Below are 19,361 nucleotides of genomic sequence, written 5' to 3' on the forward strand. Positions count from 1 at the left end.
TGGTATTTTAATTATCATCTGCTTTAAGAAATTCTTTAAATATTCTTCTTAGTTTCTTCATTGACCTATTGGTCACTTAGAAACATGCTGTTTAATTTCCAAGTGTTTGTGAAGTTTCTGAGGTTACTCTTGTTATTGATTTCTAGTTTTATTCCATTGTGATGAGAAAAAAATACTTGATATAATTTCTACTGTTTTTGAATTTTTTCAGATTTGTTTTGTAGCCTAAGATATGGTCCATTATGGAGAATGTTTTATATGAAGATGAAAGAAATATGTATTCTGCAGCAGTTGGGTGAAATGTTCTGTAAGTCTCAGGTCTCTTTGGTCTAATGTGTAGTTTAACTCTGAGGTTTCCTTATAGATTTTCTATCTCTATGATCTGTCATCACCGAGAGTGGGGTGTTTAAGTTCTCTACTATTACTGTATTACAGTATATCTCTCCCTTCAGAGCTGTTAATATTTGCTTTATATACTTAGGAGCTCTGATGTTAAGTGCATAGGTTTTTAAAATTGTAATATCTCTTTACTAAATTGATCCATTTATCATTATATAGTGACCTTCTTTATTTCTTTATACAGTCCTTGATTTGTATTCTATTATCTGATATAAGTATTGCTACTCTTGCTCTGTTGTGGTTTTCCATTTGCATTTAGATGTGAGAAGCATTCTTGATTGTAATGTAGCCATGCATATCAATTTTCTACTTTATAATATTGTTTAAGTAACCGATCCTTAGTCCAAAGTCAGCAGATATAACCCGATGTTATCTTTCAGAAGTGTTATTATTTTACCATTTTACCTAGATTGATTTTTATTTTTGGTGTATATAAGAGTCAAGTTTCTTTTTGTTTTTCTTTTTCTTATAGAATCCAAAAGACTCAGCACCATTACTGAAAAGTCAAACCTTTTCCACTGTTCTTTGTCATAAATCAAATGACCAGCTCTGTGGAAATCTGTTTCTGGATTTCTGTCTTGTTGTGTTCTGCCAGTAACATGTAACAGAAGCTATTTGTAGCATACACAGGCAATAAATGTCTCATATCGAGAAGATGCAGAGAATACCTATAAATTAATTAGGTATTCTCTATTGAGTTTTCTCTATTGAGAAAGCTCAGTAGAGAAACGGCTTAAAATACTTTAAAGTTCATATGGAACCAAAAAAGAGCCCGCATCGCCAAGTCAATCCTAAGCCAAAAGAACAAAGCTGGAGGCATCATACTACCTGACTTCAAACTATACTACAAGGCTACAGTAACCAAAACAGCTGTTTTGGCACCAGTACCATAACAGAGATATAGATCAATGGAACAGAACAGAGCCGTCAGAAATAACGCCACATATCCACAACTATCTGATCTTTGACAAACCTGAGAAAAACAAGCAATGGGGAAAGGATTCCCTATTTAATAAATGGTGCTGGGAAAACTGGCTAGCCATATGTAGAAAGCTGAAACTGGATCCCTTCCTTACACCTTATACAAAAATTAATTCAAGATGGATTAAAGACTTAAATGTTAGACCTAAAACCATAAAAACCCTAGAAGAAAACCTAGGCATTACCATTCAGGACATAGGCATGCGCAAGGACTTCATGTCGAATACACCAAAAGCAATGGCAACAAAAGCCAAAATTGACAAATGGGATCTAATTAAACTAAAGAGCTTCTGCACAGCAAAAGAAACTACCATCAGAGTGAATAGGCAACCTACAAAATGGGAGAAAATTTTCGCAACCTACTCATCTGACAAAGGGCTAATATCCAGAATCTACAATGAACTCCAACAAATCTACAAGAAAAAAACAAACAACCCCATCGAAAAGTGGGTGAAGGACATGAACAGACACTTCTCAAAAGAAGACATTTATGCAGCCAAAAAACACATGAAAAAATGCTCACCATCACTGGCCATCAGAGAAATGCAAATCAAAACCACAATGAGATACCATCTCACACCAGTTAGAATGGCAATCATTAAAAAGTCAGGAAACAACAGGTGCTGGAGAGGATGTGGAGAAATAGGAACACTTTTACACTGTTGCTGGGACTGTAAACTAGTTCAACCATTGTGGAGGTCAGTGTGGCAATTCCTCAGGGATCTAGAACTAGAAATACCATTTGATCCAGCCATCCCATTACTGGGTATATACCCAAAGGACTATAAATCATGCTGCTGTAAAGACACATGCACACGTATGTTTATTGAGGCTTTATTCACAATAGCAAAGACTTGGAACCAACCCAAATGTCCAACAATGATAGACTGGATTAAGAAAATGTGGCACATATACACCATGGAATACTATGCAGTCATAAAAAATGATGAGTTCACGTCCTTTGTAGGGACATGAATGAAATTGGAAATCATCATTCTCAGTAAACTATCGCAAGAAGAAAAAACCAAACACCGCATATTCTCACTCATAGGTGGGAATTGAACAATGAGAACACATGGACACAGGAAGGGGAACATCACACTCTAGGGACTGTTGTGGGGTGGGGGGAGGGGGGAGGGATAGTATTGGGAGATATACCTAATGCTAGATGACGAGTTAGTGGGTGCAGTGCACCAGCATGGCACATGTATACATATGTAACTAACCTGCACATTGTGCACATGTACCTAAAACTTAAAGTATAATAATAATAAATTAAAAAAAAAAGAGAAAAGGCTTAAAGAGTTACCTCAAAAGAGAAGATAAACAAGTTGCTAGTAAACCTATGAAAACTTTCTCCACTATGTTAATCACCAGGGAAATTTCTATTAAAACCTCAATGACATAACACTATAAATCAAAAAGAAAGATTAAAAATGAAAGAAGACTCACAATACCAAGGGTTTGCAAGAAAGGAAAGAAAAGATAATTATCATATTTTTTTTCTGGTATAATGTAAGTTAGTACAGATTATTGGAAAATACATTAGGAGGTATCTGCTAAATTCCAAGATATGCATGCACATTTATAGCAAAAGACATCTGAAACACATTCATATATAAGACTGAATGCAACCCTTCAACAACGGAATGAATGGAAGAATAATTTTATGTTTATAAAATACATTACTACACAGAAAAGTAAATTAAAAAATAAATATCTGCTTATACCAGTATAATGGGTACTACAAGGTGTTCAAAAATCTTATTTTATAAAGTCAAAAATAATCAAAAATGATTATGGATTTAAGGTATTAGAAGTAGTAAAATTAGTGATCACTTTGGGAAGGAAGGACAAGTGTTTGGGAGGAGCATGAAGGGACAGTTCTAGTATTTCTTAGCCTGCATGGTTGTTACCTAGTTATGTACTCTGAAAGTTTTTAATAAATTTTAAAGTTATCTACATATGAACCTATGAAAAATATACAGAAACACATATGACCAATGTATGTTTTTAAATTATATGTAAATAATTCTAGAAAACAGTTCATTAGCAGTCAATAGATGTAAGAAATTTCAGCTAAAAAATCATAGTGACAATATAGCGTATGGAAACTATTGAGGATTAAAGCAACAAGGAAAAAAGACATTTCTTAAAAATTGAAAGGCTATCAAAACAAATGAAACTAACTATATATCAAGTTGTTTATATAACCACACTGGATAAAAATTATTTCAAATGTTTTTAGAACACTGTATTCTTATAGTTTATTCTTAGCTGAATACGTTTTATAGTCAAACAAAATGCAAATACATCTCAGAATTTATTCTGCCATCATATTTTTGAAAGTAACACTGTTATTATTACTTTGAAATTAGACATGTATGTTGAATATAGATAGATGTTGATGTAACAAATAGGTAATTATGCTAAAGTTAGATTTTTCAGTATAAAAGAATAAGGAAATGCCAATTCAAAATCAAAAAATTTTATAACCATTTAAAATAATAAACATGAATTTTAAATATCAATGTTTATGAATTTTAAATCCACCTTTATTATTTCTGTCAGTGAAATGGCAGTATGAACACATGAACTAAGCAGCCAAGATGACCAAGCTTAATGTCGTCCCATGACAAGTCCCATGTATCAACGCTGGCCTAGCTACTGTGCCTGTGAGAATTCAACCTGTCATGACAGATTGATGTTGAGCTCTGGGTAAGGTATGCGCTATTGCTCACAGAGACCAACAAGTCACTTGGTGACAAATTAAGCAGCATGTGTGTGGGCTGCTCCTCTACTTTGCCCCTAGCAAGGCCGTACACTATTAACCATCTTCACAAATCTTTGTCAGTTAGGCCCGTTGTCTTGCCCTTTGACCTTGCCAGTCTTAACAGTAGTTGCAGCCTCCTGGCAGTTAAGTGCTGACTCCTGACCTCTATCACGTTGGGGTCCGTCCCATCATCCAGCTTTGTGGCTGCCCCTCCTATGTCAGCCCTGGTGTGCAGAGAAAAACTTCTTCTTGATGTCAGTGTCCCCTCACCTCATGGTCTTGGTGAATGATGAGCCTTCTGGTCTTTCCCATGGTACATAAATCTCTGATGGGTTTTCTCACCTTATATAATACATCCAAACCAGAATGCCTACTTCCTTTAACCTCATTCTTCCTTCTTCTGCCATCTCCTAGGGCAGCTCAGACAATTTCTCCTCACTTATTGCTAGCCATTGTTTTTCCCAGGCTTCCAAGGCAGTAGCAATTTTTTTCTATTGCTTGAATTTTCTCCTGGTGTATTAAGTCCTATGCCCTGAAAAAGGATCCCGAATTCAATCAATATTTCCTTACTTACTCTTATATTTTTGTCCCCTTGATAAAAAAAGGCTCAAGATCCAATCCTAAGAATGTTCTCCTGACTCCAGTCCATAGATGCTGGCTATTTGTTATAATTGTTGGTATATGGTCCACAGAGTCCTAATATCCTTCTGATAACATCAATATAACTTAGCAGTAAGCGGCCAGTTCTGTGGTCTTTATAGGCACTGCTCCTTCTGCCGCCCATATTTTTTGGATGTCACATATGCTACAGCAGTCCCCTCCACTGGAACTTTACCAAAGTAATTGCCTGTGGAATATTTAGCAGTTGAGACACTATCTTATGCCAGAGTAATCTGCACCTAACCTAGCAACTGTATCCTACCTGTAATGCATGATGCCTGAGCCAGTCCCTAATTCCACATCTTATCACTTGTATTCTTGAAACATTTCAGATATCACTTGTGTTAGTCTCAATCCTCTAAGAAGTAGATTCCTAGACTGAATTAGTTGTCCATGTGATTGATTAAGGGAGGAAAATGGGGAAAGAGCCAAGAAAGACTGGGAGAGCTACCAGACTATGATACAGATCAGATCTCAGATGAAGGAGAGTGATAAAAAAGGAAGATTGAGTGAGTATCGTACAGTGCAAAGAAGGTCCAAGAGTCCAGGAAGGCCGTTTTTAATCGAAAGTCACCTCTCAGTTTAGTCTCATGTCTCCCAGGAACAAAATGAACTTAATATCTCTGCCACGCTCAGTTTTTGGATGAAGTCTTCTGTGAAGTGGGGCGTTAGTGTGAACACAGTGATAAATTACAGAGTACAGCAGCTAGAGCCATCAGTCAACTGACTGTACTCTCCATAGTCAGAGAACTTACAGGCACATATTCGTGGCTGACACATGTATAAATAGTTATGCAAATCTAAGTGTAGACATATAGATGTAGCTTTAACATATTCAGTATATTTAAATTTAATTGTCAGAAATTGAGTAAATTTAATATACTGTGTCTTATATTGGACACAGAGATATACAATGTTTATTTCTGATGACCAAGTGTACTCATTTAGGTACAGTAATAATGCATTAGATAACTGAATGGAACATAATGAGTATCCAATGGAGGACAAAAATCAGATGTATTTGGTAGGCCATGCAAGTATTCAGAGATGAAGCACGTGAGATAAATATGTACGCCAAGACTAAGAAGAGTAAGGGCTAGCTATAGAAGAAAAATTACAAGCATAAGGATTTTTCTGAAAAAGGTCATTGGTGAATGAAAAAAATATGACACAGTAAGGAAATTATTAGTGTTTTGACAAGACATCAGTGTAAACAATGAATCAGAAGAATTTGAAAACAAGTGAAGACAAATAGGCTGAGAGAGAAGTTCTAGGATGCCATGTAAAAAAAACCTGTGGCCATAGAAAGAAGTAGGCACTTCTGTGTACATAAGGAGATCCATAGGTGAATTTCAAATATGGCAGTTTTATGATCAGAAATATATATATAAATTCATTTTGTAAATATTTACTGAGCCTATTCTATGTTCCAGAATTTGTCACAGGAAATTAGAAAAGTCAGTAAATACTATAGACTAAACCTGGGCAAATAGAGCTTATGTCCTGAAGATAGAGAAATAAAAACTAAAAATTATTAATAATATATTTCTATGCTATTAAGTGGAACATGGTATGTGGGAAAGAGTAAGGTTGGAAAAGGGGATTGGGAGTGAGGGAATGAAAGTGTTCTTCTGTGGAGCATGAGTCTACTTATTCCAGAGGTTCAAGAGAGATTAAGGAAGGAGGAATAGAAGTCACAGAGTATAGGTGATACCAAGCAAATTTTCTGTAAAGAGGATCAGAGGGATATAACAGAGCACAAAGTTTTAGAGAAAGGTCAAGTCAAGGGAGGGTTTTTAGGATAAGATAAAGGTAACAGTATGTTGTCATGCAGATAAAATTAATGTAGTAGAGAGTAAAACCTATAAGACTGCAGAGAGAATACTCAGAATTACATTCTGGAATAGGCAAGAGTGAATGATATCTCACACGAAATTGGAAGGCTGTTCTTATCTAGAGCAACAGGCAAAAAGGCAGAGTGTATATGTCAAATGCTGGTAGATGGGTAGAAAATTTAGAAACTATGTATAACTAAAGTCCTGAGAATTGGTTTGTTTGGATATAGAATTTTAGGCAAGGGGAAATTTAGGAATCTATTATAATAATTCATGTGAGAGGATAAAAGTAAAAGTCAGAAATGAGTGTTGAAAAATGTTACAAAAGTACATGTGCAGAAATAGGTGGCAAAGTTGATGTAGGTGGAATGAGAATGAGGCATATCTAAGACAACTCCTGGATTTTACCTTCTTTGACTGATGATGTGAAAATGCCAGACTTTCAGATGAAATAGAAGTGAAAGGTGCTCTGTGTTACTGCTAGTGAGTAGAGTGCGTAATATAATGACTTGCTGATATCCAGGAGTCATTTATGTTGGATCCATTTTAGTGGGGTTCAAGAAATATAAGGATGCAGATATTGCGATGAAGCTCTACGTGGATATGTAACATGAGACAACAGAAGCATCAATATTTAAGGGAGGGCAGATGGGGACCTACTGAGAATGATCAAAAGCCAAGACAGAGGCAATAATAAGAGGAAGTTCATAATGGAAATATTAGTTGGGAAATGAAATTAGCACAATGTTTCTATAATTAGGAAATATTTGAGGAGTTCTTCCAAGAAACAATTACTGGAAGTGTAAGATGAAATCTTGACCAAAGTATATTAGGAAGAAAATGATAGCAAAGAAAATACAATTCTTCTCCAAATCACTACTTGGTGTTAGTTGGAAACCTAGTTTTATGACTTTAGGCAGCTTCAAATTTATAGCAAAATATCAAATTCTATCAGCAGTATTGTTTTTCAGTTATCTCAGATATTTTTGTTCCCTGTTTGAAAAGGCCCAAGGGCAATTACTTTCACTTGATTGTTATTTGAGAGCCCAAGCCTGGCAAGATTCAAAAGCATCCAGGAAATCCATTCTTGGACATAGAGATACAAGTTTAGGTATCTCCTCTCTCCTACTCTGCCCTTCTGCTTGTACCCTACATGCATTACCTCCAAAAAAAAAATGAGAAATGCAATCCAAATAAAATTTTCCTAAGAGTGTTCACCATGCAACAGTGTTGAACTTTCCTTTTAGTCTGTATTTGGAGTGTGACTTACTGGTATGAATTCCTATTTTAGTACAGATCCTGCTGTTTCTAGAACTATCTGAACTCTACACAATTTACTCTCTATCCATCTGTTTCTACTAACACAAATAGAGAGGTATCTATCTCTACATATTATCAAATTAAATGCATATAGGTTCATGATTCTAGATCACTTTAAAAAATAATTTAAAAATTAACATTACAAATTGTTTTTGCAACATTTTATACTGTCTTACTAAGCTGTTTTGTCATTTCATGTGTTTACATTATCTTGTGCAAAACAATATTTCCAAATATAATTACTACTCCAATTTAAATATTTTCCTTTGCCATTTAAAATTTACAACAGAGGACTAGTAAACTAGCGGTCAATCAAATCTTGAACATAGGAGATACATAATTTAAACTGATTCATATGCAATATTTATAGTAAAGAATTTGGATGCTAAAGTAGTATGCATCACAAAAATTTTAATACACTGTATATTATATTTTTATTTCTTTTATTTTCATGAACTACATACTAATTCATTTAATCAACTGCATATTGTTATGTACCTGTGTGTGTTTATAAGTTTATATTATCACAACTTGAAAAATATTACACATGAGAGTCCTCCTTAGGTTGTTCTCTTTGCATACTTTTACATTAGTTCAAGCATTTAAAAACTAATATTTCTTTCCAAAAATCAATTAAATGTTACACACTTACTGGCTTTCTCTAAATCAAGACCACTTTCTACTCCTCTCTAAAGAGTGCTGGTTACATTAACTGGATAATGAGGAAATTAAGGGATTGGCAGTGGAGTGGGAGGTACTGAAAATAATATAATGTAGTAGAAGTCGTATCTATAGTAAGATTTGTTGACAGAAAAAGAAAATCTTTAGTAGCAATGCATGCTGAGAAGTAGATGCCTTATACTTTACTACTTCTAAATACTGGAGATCTGGCTGTGAGGGATAGACATAACATAAACCAAGATGATCACACTTCTTTTTAAATAAATGCCAGCTAGAACATTTTAATTCAGAGTAAATCTTACCAACTTGCCTTTCAGATAAATATATTTAACGGAGATTTTGGCTATATATATATTTATAGAAAAGTTGACAAGGGTAAAACACTCACCGTCGGTTCATAAATATGTCTAGATTTATCTTGTAGCAATTAATGCATATATGTAGTAACTAATGAACTTGAGTGTAAAAGTGATAGAAAATGATAAGAATCATAATTACCTTTGATGAGGCTTACCATGAAAGTAAGCAACAGGGTCTTCTCTCTGTGACTTAAGAAAGGTGAATTTATAAGTAAGAAGAGAGGGAAAGTGATGATATTCACATATAAGAACATGCAGGCAATATATAGTGAGGTGTAAAATGGCTTTTATGAGTAATTAAATATATACTAACTAGGGAATATCTAAAAATAATGCTTAATAGCTTTGTTTCTTTTAGAAAATTTTTGATTTATATAATTGAAAATGAAAGAAAAAAATGCCCAAATGGAAACTTTTTAAAAATGGTAAAAAATAGATAAAATTTATTGATTCATTAAAATATTAAATAAAGTACTTTTATTCAAATATTAGTATGAGCCTTTATCCAATGAGAGCCTATTTTCTGTTTTCTATGTTACTGTAAATAATTGAATCAAACTTGTTTATTCCCCTTATTTGGAAGTATGTATTTAATTCATTTCATTTATGACCCTTTAGTGAATATGTATATGTTTATCTATAAGAAAACAATCAACATTTATTATGTGAAATCCTGTTTCCCAAAGAAATATGAAAAATCAAAATTATATCTTTAGTAATATCCCATGGTTGAAAAAACACATATAACAAGAGTGTTACTCATAGGCAGAAATTGCATTAAAACTAAAATTTTTATTTTTATTTATTTTTTATTTAAACTTTTATTTTAGGTTTGGGACTACATGTGCAGTTTTGTTATATAGGTAAGCTCTGTCATGGGGGTCTGCTGTACAGATTATTTCATCAAGAGGTGACTTGGCTGCTGTCAAAGGCATTCAGTCTCATAAGAGAAGCAGAGCACAAAAGTTTGGAAAATTTGCAGCCTGCCAATTTTATAGAAAATAATATTCCATTTTCTGAGGAGAAATTCAAGCCAGCTGCAGAAATGTGTATAAATAATGAGAAGTCAAATGTTAATTCCTAAGACAATGTGGAAAATGTCTCCAGGGCATGTCAGGGGTTTTCACAGCAGCCCCTCTCATCACAGGCCCGGAGGCCTAGGAGGAAAAAAAATGGTTTTGTTGCCTGGGCCAAGGGTCCCTGTGCTGTGTGCAGCCTAGAGACTTGGTGCCCTGAGTTCCAGCCATTCCTGCTGTGGCTGAAAGCGGCCAATGTAGAGTTCAGGCCATGGCTTCAGAGGGTGCAAACTCAAAGCCTTGGCAGCTTCCGTGTGGTATTGAGCCTGTGAGTGCACAGAAGCCAGGAATCAGGGTTTGGGAACCTCCACTTAGGTTTCAGATTTATAGAAATGCCTGGATGCCCAGGCAGAAGTTTGCTACAGGGGCAGGGCCCTAAAGGAGAACCTCTGCTAGGGCAGTGCAGAAGAGAAATGTGGGGTCAAAGCCCCCACACAGAGTCTCTACTGGGGCACTGCCTAGTGGAGCTGTGAGAAGAGGGCAACCATCCTCCAGACCACAGACTGGTAGATCCACTGACAGCTTGCACCATTCACCTGGAAAAGCCACAGACACTCAAAGCCAGCCCATGAAAGCAGCTGGGAGAGAGGCTGTACCCTGCAGAGCCACAGGGCTGGAACTACCCAAGACCATGGGAACCCACCTCTTGCATCAGCATAACTTGGATGTGAGAAATGGAGTCAAAGGAGATCATTTTGCAGCTTTAAGATTTGACTGCTCTGCTGGATTTTGGACTTGAATGGGGCCTGTAGCCCCCTTGCTTTGGCCAATTTCTCCCATTTGGAATGACTGTATTTACCCAATGCCTGCACCCACATTGTGTCTAGGAAGTAACTAACCTGCTTTTGATTTTACAGGCTCATAGGTGGAAGAGACTTGCCTTGTCTCAGATGAGACGTTGGACTATGGACTTTTGAGTTAATGCTAAAATTAGTTAAAATTTTGAGGGACTGTTGGGAAAGCATGATTAGTTTTGAAATGTGAGGACATGAGATTTTGGAGGGGCCAGGACTGAAATTATATGGTTTGGCTGTGGACTCATGCAAATCTCCTCTTGAATTGTAATTCCCACAATTCCCATGTGTTGTAGGAGGAACCCGGTGGAATGTGATTGAATTATGGAGGTGGGCCTTTTCTGTGCTATTCTCGTGATAGTGAATGAGTCTCACAAGATCTGATAGTTTTAAAAATGAGAGTTTCCCCACACAAGCTCTCTTTTTGCCTACTGCCCTCCATGTAATACATGACTTGCTCCTCCTTGCCTTCCAGCATGATTGCAAGGCCTCCATGTGAAACTGTAACTCCATTAAACCTCTTTATTTTCTAAATTGCCCAGTCTCAGGTCTGTCTTTATCAGTAGGGTGAAAATAGACTAATACATGTTCTCATCATTTAGCTCCCACTTATGAGTAAGAACACGTGGTATTTGGTTTTCTATTTCTGCATTAGTTTGCTGAGGATAATGGCCTCCAGCTCCATTCATGTTTCTGCAAAAGTCATGATCCCATTTTTTTATGGCTGCATAGTATCCCATGGTGTATATATACCACATATTCTTTATATAGTCTACCATCAATGGACATTTAGGTTGATTCCATGTCTTTGCTATTATGAATAGTGCTACAGTGAACATATGAATGCATGTGTCTTTATGACAGAACAATTTCTATTCCTCTGGGTATTTACCCAGTCATGGGATTTCTGAGTTTAATAGTAGTTCTGCTTTGAGCTCTTTGAGGAATAACTACACTAATTTTCACAATGACTGAACTAATTTCACTCCCACAAACAATGTGTAAGCATTCTCTTCCCTTCACAATGTTGCCAGCATCTGTTTTTTTTAGAGGGAATTTCGCCTCTTGTTGCCCAGGGTGGAGTGCAATGGTGAGATCTTGGCTCACTGCAACCTCCCACTCACAGGTTCAAGTCATTCTCCTGCCTCAGCCTCCTGAGTAGCTGAGATTACAGGTTTGCATCATCAAACACAGCTCATTAAAAAAAAAAAAATTAGAGATGGGGTTTCACCATGTTGCCCAGGCTGGTCTCGAATTCTTGATATCAGATGATCCACCCACCTTCCAAAGTGCTGGGATTACAGGCATGAGCCACTGCACCCAGCCAAGCTTTTTTTCATATGCTTGTTTGGCCACATGTATGTCTTCTTTCGAAAAGTGTCTGTTCACGTTCTTTGCTTATTTAATGGGATCTTTTTTTCTTGTAAATTCAAGTTCCTTATAGGTGTTGGATATTATACTTTTGCCAGATACATAATTTGCAAATATTTTCTCCAATTTTGTAGCTTGCCTGTTCTCTCTGATGATAGTTTCTTTTACTGTGTAGAAGCTCTTTAGTTTAATTTGAACCCATAGGTCAATTTTTGCTTTTGTTGCAATTGTTATTGGCATCTTCATCATGAAATCTTGCCTGTGCCTATGTCCTGATGGTATTGCCCAGGTCATTTTCCATGGTTTTTATAGCTCTGAGTTTTATATTTAAGTCTGTTTTGTTTTGTTTTGTTTTGTTTGAGACGGAGTCTCACTCTGTGGCCAGGCTGGAGTGCAGTGGTATGATCTCAGCTCACTGCAAGCTCCGCCTCATGGGTTTACACCATTCTCCTGCCTCAGCCTCCCAAGTAGCTGGGACTACAGGCACCCACCACCATGCCCAGCTAATTTTTTGTATTTTTAGTAGAGATGGGGTTTCCCCATGTTAGCCAGGATGGTCTTGATCTCCGGACCTTGTGATCCACACTCCTCGGCCTCCAAAAGTGCTGGGATTACAGGCATGAGCCACCATGCCTGGCCTATATTTAAGTCTTTAATCCATCTTGTGTTGATTTTTGCATATGGTGTAAGAAAGGGGTTCAGTTTAAATCTTGTGCATATGGTTAGCTAGTTATCTCAGCACCATTTATTGAATAAGGAGTCCTTTCCCCATTGCTTGTTTTTGTCAGCTTTGTAGAAGATCAGATGATTGTAGCTGTGATGCCTTGTTTCTGGGCTCTCTAATCTGTTCCATTGGCCTATGTGTCTATTTTTGTACCAATACCATGCTATTTTGGTTACTGTAGCCCCATAGTATAATTTGAAGTTGTGTAACGTGCTGCTTCCAGCTTTGTTCTTTTCCTTAGAACCGCCTTGGCTATGCAGGCTACTTTTTTCTTCCATATAAATTTCAAAATTTTTTTTTCTGGTCCTCTGAAGAATATCATTAGTAATTTGATAGGTATAACATTGAATCTATATATTACTTTGGGGAGTATGGCCATTTTAATGATATTGATTCTTCCTATTGATGAAAATAATATGTTTTTCCATTTGTTTATGTCAACTCTGATTCTTTTGAACAGTGTTTTGTAATTCCCTTTCTAGAGATTTTTTACCTCCCTGGTAGCTCTATTCCTAGGTATTTTATTTCTTGTGTGTGGCATATCTGAACGGGATTGCATTCCTGCTTGGTTCTTGGCTTGATTGTTGTTGGTGTATAGAAATGCTTGTGATTCTTGTACAATGATTTTGTATCCTGACACTTTCCTGAAGTTGTGTATCAGTTTAAGGCATTTTAAGCTGAGAATATGAGGTTTTCTAGATGTAGAATCATATTGTCTACAAATATAAATATTTTGGCTTCCTTTCTTCCTGTTGGCATGCCCTTTATTTCTTTTCCTGGCCTGATTGCTCTGGCCAGAACTTTCAATACTATGTTGAATAGGAGGGGTGAGAAAGGGTATCTTTATCTTGTGCCAGTTTTCAATGGGAATGTTTCCAGCTTTTGGCAATTTAGTTAGATGCTGGCTTTGGGTTTGCCATAGTTGGTGCTTATTATTTTGAGGTATGTTCCTTCAATACATAGTCTATTGAGAGTTTTTAATATGAAGGGATATCAAATTTTATCATAAGCCTTTTATGCATCGAGATAATCATATGGGTTTTTTGAATTTAGTTATGTTTATTTGATTAATCATATTTATTGATTTGCATATGTTGAACCAACCTTGTATCCAGGATAAAGCCTACTTGATCATGGTGGATTAGTTTTTGATTTGCTGCTTAATTCAGTTAGCTAGTATTTTGTTGAGGATTTTTGCATCAATGTACATCAAGAATATTGGTCTGAAGTGTGTGGATGTGTGTGTGTGTGTATCTGCAAGCTTTTGATATCAGGATGAATCTGGACTAATTGAATGAGTTGTGGAGGAGTCCCTCCTCCTCCATTATTTGGAGTAGTTTCAGTAGGAATGGTACCAGCTCTTCTTTGGACATCTGGTAGAATTCAGCTGTGAGTCCATCTGGTCCAGGGCTTTGTTGTTGCTCTTGTTGTTGGTAGGCTATTTATTACTGATTCTATTTCAGAGCTTATTATCGGTCTTTTCAAGGATTCAAATTCTTCCTGGTTTAGTCTTGGGCGGGTGTGTGTGTCTAGGAACTTATCCTTTATCCTATATTTTCTAGTTTCTGTTCATAGACATGTTCTTAGTAGTCAGTCTCTGATTCCTTTTGTATTTCTGTAGGGACTATGGCAACATTCCCTTTGTCATTTCTATTTGTGTTTATTTTGATCTTTTTTCTTCTGTATTAGTCTAGCTAGTAGTTTGTCTTACTAAATGTTTTTCAAAAAAACAACTCCTAGATTTGCTGATCTTTTAAATGTTTTTCTTACCTCAATCTCCTTCAGCTTAGCTTTGATTTTTGTTATTTCTTGCCTTCTGCTAGGTTTGGAGTTAGTTTGCTCTTGCTTCTCGCATTGTTTTACTTGTGATGTTATGTTGTCAATTTGAATTCTTTCTAACTTTTTGTTGTGGGTAGTTAGTGGTATAAATTTCTTTCTTAATACTGCCTTAGTTGTGTCCCAGAAATTCTGGCATGTTGCATCTGTGTTCAGATTAGTTTCAAAGAACTTCTTGGCTTCTGGCTTATTTTCATTATCCAAAAGTCATTAAAAAGCTGGTTGGTTGATTTTCATGTAATTCTATAGTTTTGAGTACTTTTTTTGATCTTGTTTTCTATTTTTATTGTGCTGTGGTCCGAAAGAGTGTTTGTTATATTTTTGGTTCTTTTGCATTTGCTGAGGATTGTTTTATGTCCCATTGTGTGGACAACTTTAGGGTATGTGCTATGTGGTGATAAGAAGAATGCATATTCTGTTGCTTTGGTTGAAGAGCTCTGTGGATGGCTATCAAGTCCCTTTGAAACAGTGTTGAGTTCAGATCCTTAATATTGTCAAGTGCGGTGTCTAAGTCTCTCACTATTATTGTGTGGGAGTCTAAGTCTCCCTGAAAGTGTCTAAGAACTTGCTTTATGGGTCTGGTGTTCCTGTGTTGGATACATATATATGTAGAGTAGTTAGGTCTTCTTGTTGAATTTAACCTTATACCGTTATCTAATGTCATTCTTTGTCTTTTTTGATCTTTGTTAAAGTCTCTTTTGTCCAAAATTAAGATTCCAACCCCTGCTTTTTTTCTGTTTTCCATTTGTTTGGCAGATTTTCCTCCATCCCTTTATTTTGAGCCAATGAGTGTTATTGCCTGTGAGATGGGTCTCTTGAAAACAACATACCGTTGGCTCTTGCTTTTTGTCCAGGTTGCCACTCTGTGCCTTTCAAGTGGGGCATTTAGACCATTTACATTCAAGGTTAGTATTAATATGTTTGGATTTGATTCCATTATTTTGTTGTTAGCTGGTTATTATGCAGACTTTTGTGTGGTTGCTTTATAGTGTCACTGATCTTTGGACTTAAGTGTGATTTCGTAGTGGCTGGTAATGGGCTTTCCTTTCCACAGTAAGTGTTTCTTTCAGGAACTCTTGGAAGGCTCCTCATTTTATTGTGATTCTTACCTTCCTTGGATTGGGTTTCAATGTTCTCCTGAATCTCAATGCTCTTTGCTTATATCTATATTCTATATTCTATTCCTGTCTATTCAGCCATCTTGTTAAGAACCCTTGCTGGACAGCTAGTATGGATTTATGAAAGAAATAAGGCACTCTCACTTTTTGAGTTGTCAGAGTTTTTGCACTGGTTCTTTCTTATCTTTGTGGGCTGATGTTTCTTCAACCTTTGAAGTTGCTGTCCTTTGGATGGGTTTTTTAAAATTCTCTTTTATCCTTTTGATGACCTTGTGGATAGAGCAGACTGAGAAGTGCTCAGTTTGGACTGGCCTCGTCTCATGGGCAAGCCCACTCTGAAGAGTTCAGGTCCAACAGTTTCCGCTAGTTTCCTATGGGAGCAAGTTGTGCCTATGGTGATGGGAGTCCCTGGCTGTGTTCCACTACAAACACTCCCATATCAAACCCTCTGGGCTCTGCACTGGCTGGAATTCTGCCCTTACCAGTTCTTTAAGCATCATTCCTTTCAAATTCAAGTGTCATTGGTGGTCATGGGGGGTCTCCCCCTTCAGTTCAGCATCTGTGCCTTCTCTCCATCTGTTCTCAATGCCTTCCCTCTGAAGATCTGGTATAAGTGTGCCTGTCATTCCAATGTCCTGGTCCCTTGGTGGCTGATGTTCATCCTGGCTGTGTGTAGTTGGTCATCTTGCCACTGTAACCAAAACTAAAAATGTTTAAATGTGAATCTTATTATCACTGGTATTCTAGCCTTCAAAAATGACAGATATATTGTAGCCAATCCATCAAAAATGAATAATTAAACCTTATACATTTTCACAGAAAGGTGTATTTGTTAATTCTTTTCTTTTTTTAGTACTTGATTTTTGCTTCCCATGTTTAACTCATGACATTTAGTCAATTACACTAGAGCAAATTGCTGTTAAATACTTTACACATTTTATGGAAATTGTAATAATAGGTCAAGCAAATAAAAGAAGGGAGCCAATTAATAAAGCCCTAAAAGCATTTGTTGCATTCGTATGCTAATTTGAAATTATTAATTTTTAATTTTTCCATGAAAAATACCATTTAAATATTTTACAAATTTTCACCATTACACAAAACTCAACATATATTTTATTTATTCTCTTAATGATTTATTCAATTAAAAACAGGTGTGCATATTTGAAGGGTGTGAATAAAATGTTATTTTCTAAGGAGAAAATAAGTATTGCTCCTCAAATCCCAAATTAACATGATTTTTATTGAGTACTTTACTGAGTTCCAATATCTATCTGAATAAAATTTAATATACCAGGAATACGTCTTCAAATTTAAGCAGTGTACTAGTTTCAATTTACCATCCTTATGTGGTATCCAAAGAACAAATTTTTTTTTCAGAATTATAAAGAATATTATATTTCTGGTCTTGTTTACCAGGTCATCCAGCTGCAGAAGTTATAAATGTAGTTTATCCATCCATTTTTTGGACTTAAATGTAATCAAGAAAAATATTCCATTTAATGGGGTGTAAAAGTGTTACTTACAATAACCAAGGTGTTATCCCAAAGTTCACTGTAAGATACAAACAGATCTGTAAACAGGCCTACTTTATTTACTTAAGTATTTTAATACTTTACTTTTCTCAGAAAATGACCTTTTGCAAAATTTGTTTTTGATGTGTATACTCTGTCAGCATGGAAAGTTCGATAACAAATAGTGCCTTGTTCCATGATATGTGTCGATGTAAGCTATATAACTTCTAGACACAAACTTTCCATTGACATTAATAGATGAGTTCCTTATTTGCAGGGTGGCTATGAAATGTTTTCATCCCCCATTAAGGGCAAAGAATAGGAATAAAGAAAACATGGTCACAGGTCCACAAAAGGTTCTACTAAGTACTTGGTTACCTATAGCAATAAATAGTCTCAAAATCTAGTTATTATGTTTATCTGAACTTCTCTCATTCAGATCATTAATTTTTTTCTAACCAAATAAACACACAAATTCCCTTGCCAAATAGCAATACGAGTTTTGTTATTATTATTATTTTTCATTTTGTTTTGTTTTTGAAAAATACAATTCGGTTTATTAATTAATTTTTTTAAAAGAAAAAACATATCTTATTGAGAAGAAACTTTAATACTGCATTTTATCATTTAAAAGTCATTATTTTTTTTTCTTTTCTATCCATAAATGACAGCATCAATTTATCTTGGGAAAGTCTCCCTTTGGCCTGGAAATAACCATGTGAATATTCTCTTTTGCAAGACAAGAATGTACTCATTTTAATAAGAGCATGTATATCGGGCCACGCTGATAACACAGAAAAAAAAATCCATAAATGTATGCCTCCATGTTACTCCTCACCATATAACTTGGCTATTTCAGGAATGCAATAGTCCAAATTTGCCTAGAATGGCAAGGGCTTCACAGCTACATCTCTTTGTAATTAAATTTTGTTGAACAAGAAATTCTTTGAATGAATTGGGTCACAGTGATCAAGGTGAATGAAAGCAAAGGGGCAATGTAGTGACTAAGAAATAATTTGCCATAAAGGTGAGCGAGGATTGAATCATTAAGTACCTTACTACAGTTAGATAAACACTGAAGAGTGATTATTTGGTCACAGAATGGACAGGTATAGCTCACAGAACTGATGGCTACGCATTAAGAAAAAAAAAATGATTTTCTACAAAGTGTGTGCCCATCTGTGAACTGGAGGTACTGAAAAGTAAGACTAGCAGTTTTTGATATAAGACAACTTTCACCATGTGTGACTTGGGACAGAGTGACCTGCTGTATGTTTTGTAAGCCAGTGTGGCTTGAATGAATGAGTGGAGTATTGTACTATATCTTGATCCCCACTGTCAGAGACCGATGAGAGCTGAGAGCAGGCTTCACCTGCAGTGGTTAATAGAGGCATTTCTTCAAAACGTCTCATATCAGAGAGATACACCAGGCTGCTGGCTTGAAAAACTTAGTGAGCTGATCCAGAAGGCAGGAGAAAGCATCAGGTAGGTCAAAAGGATTATCAGGAGCTATTTCTGTATGACAAAACATCTATCTCATCTTACATTTCCCATGTACAACTGTGAAACTGTGTAAAAATTGAGGGTCTTTCAAATATATTATTTAAACTTATGAAAAGATTGAATTTTCACATAGGAAACACAGTTTCTCTCTTGAAAGGAAGGTGTCACTGCTTTTTAGACAAAATTTTTGAGATCTAGCATCACGGAAGTTAACCATTCATTCAAAATATATTGAACATATACTCTGTGCCAAACAATACAAATATGGTTAAATTAAAAAATATAAAACAATTCATATTTGTACGGAGTAAGAAACAAAAAGGATTATAAGTCACTCTGATTTTGTGTGAATTTACTATTCAAAATCTTTCAGTAGCATGTGCTTTTTAAAAGCTATTATTAACATATCCAATCTGG

The 19,361-nt window shown here is 35.8% G+C and overlaps 1 protein-coding gene across 5 annotated transcripts in view; it reads right to left on the reverse strand.

Moving 5' to 3' along the window:
• The window catches only part of LOC115931305 (uncharacterized), a 128,405-nt gene that overhangs the window by 87,052 nt on the left and 21,992 nt on the right, over positions 1 to 19,361 (reverse strand). Inside the window, exon 3 of one of the 5 annotated variants that reach the window (XR_010131794.1) lies at positions 16,296 to 16,618. The exons of the other annotated variants lie outside the window; for them this stretch is intronic. The gene's annotated coding sequence lies outside the window, so the exon portion shown is untranslated. Of the gene's footprint in view, positions 1 to 16,295; positions 16,619 to 19,361 lie in introns of those variants that run through there. 5 annotated transcript variants of the gene reach the window in all.

Source organism: Gorilla gorilla, chromosome 19 (assembly GCF_029281585.2).
Source record: "Gorilla gorilla gorilla isolate KB3781 chromosome 19, NHGRI_mGorGor1-v2.1_pri, whole genome shotgun sequence".
Classification (NCBI taxonomy): Eukaryota; Metazoa; Chordata; class Mammalia; order Primates; family Hominidae; genus Gorilla; species Gorilla gorilla.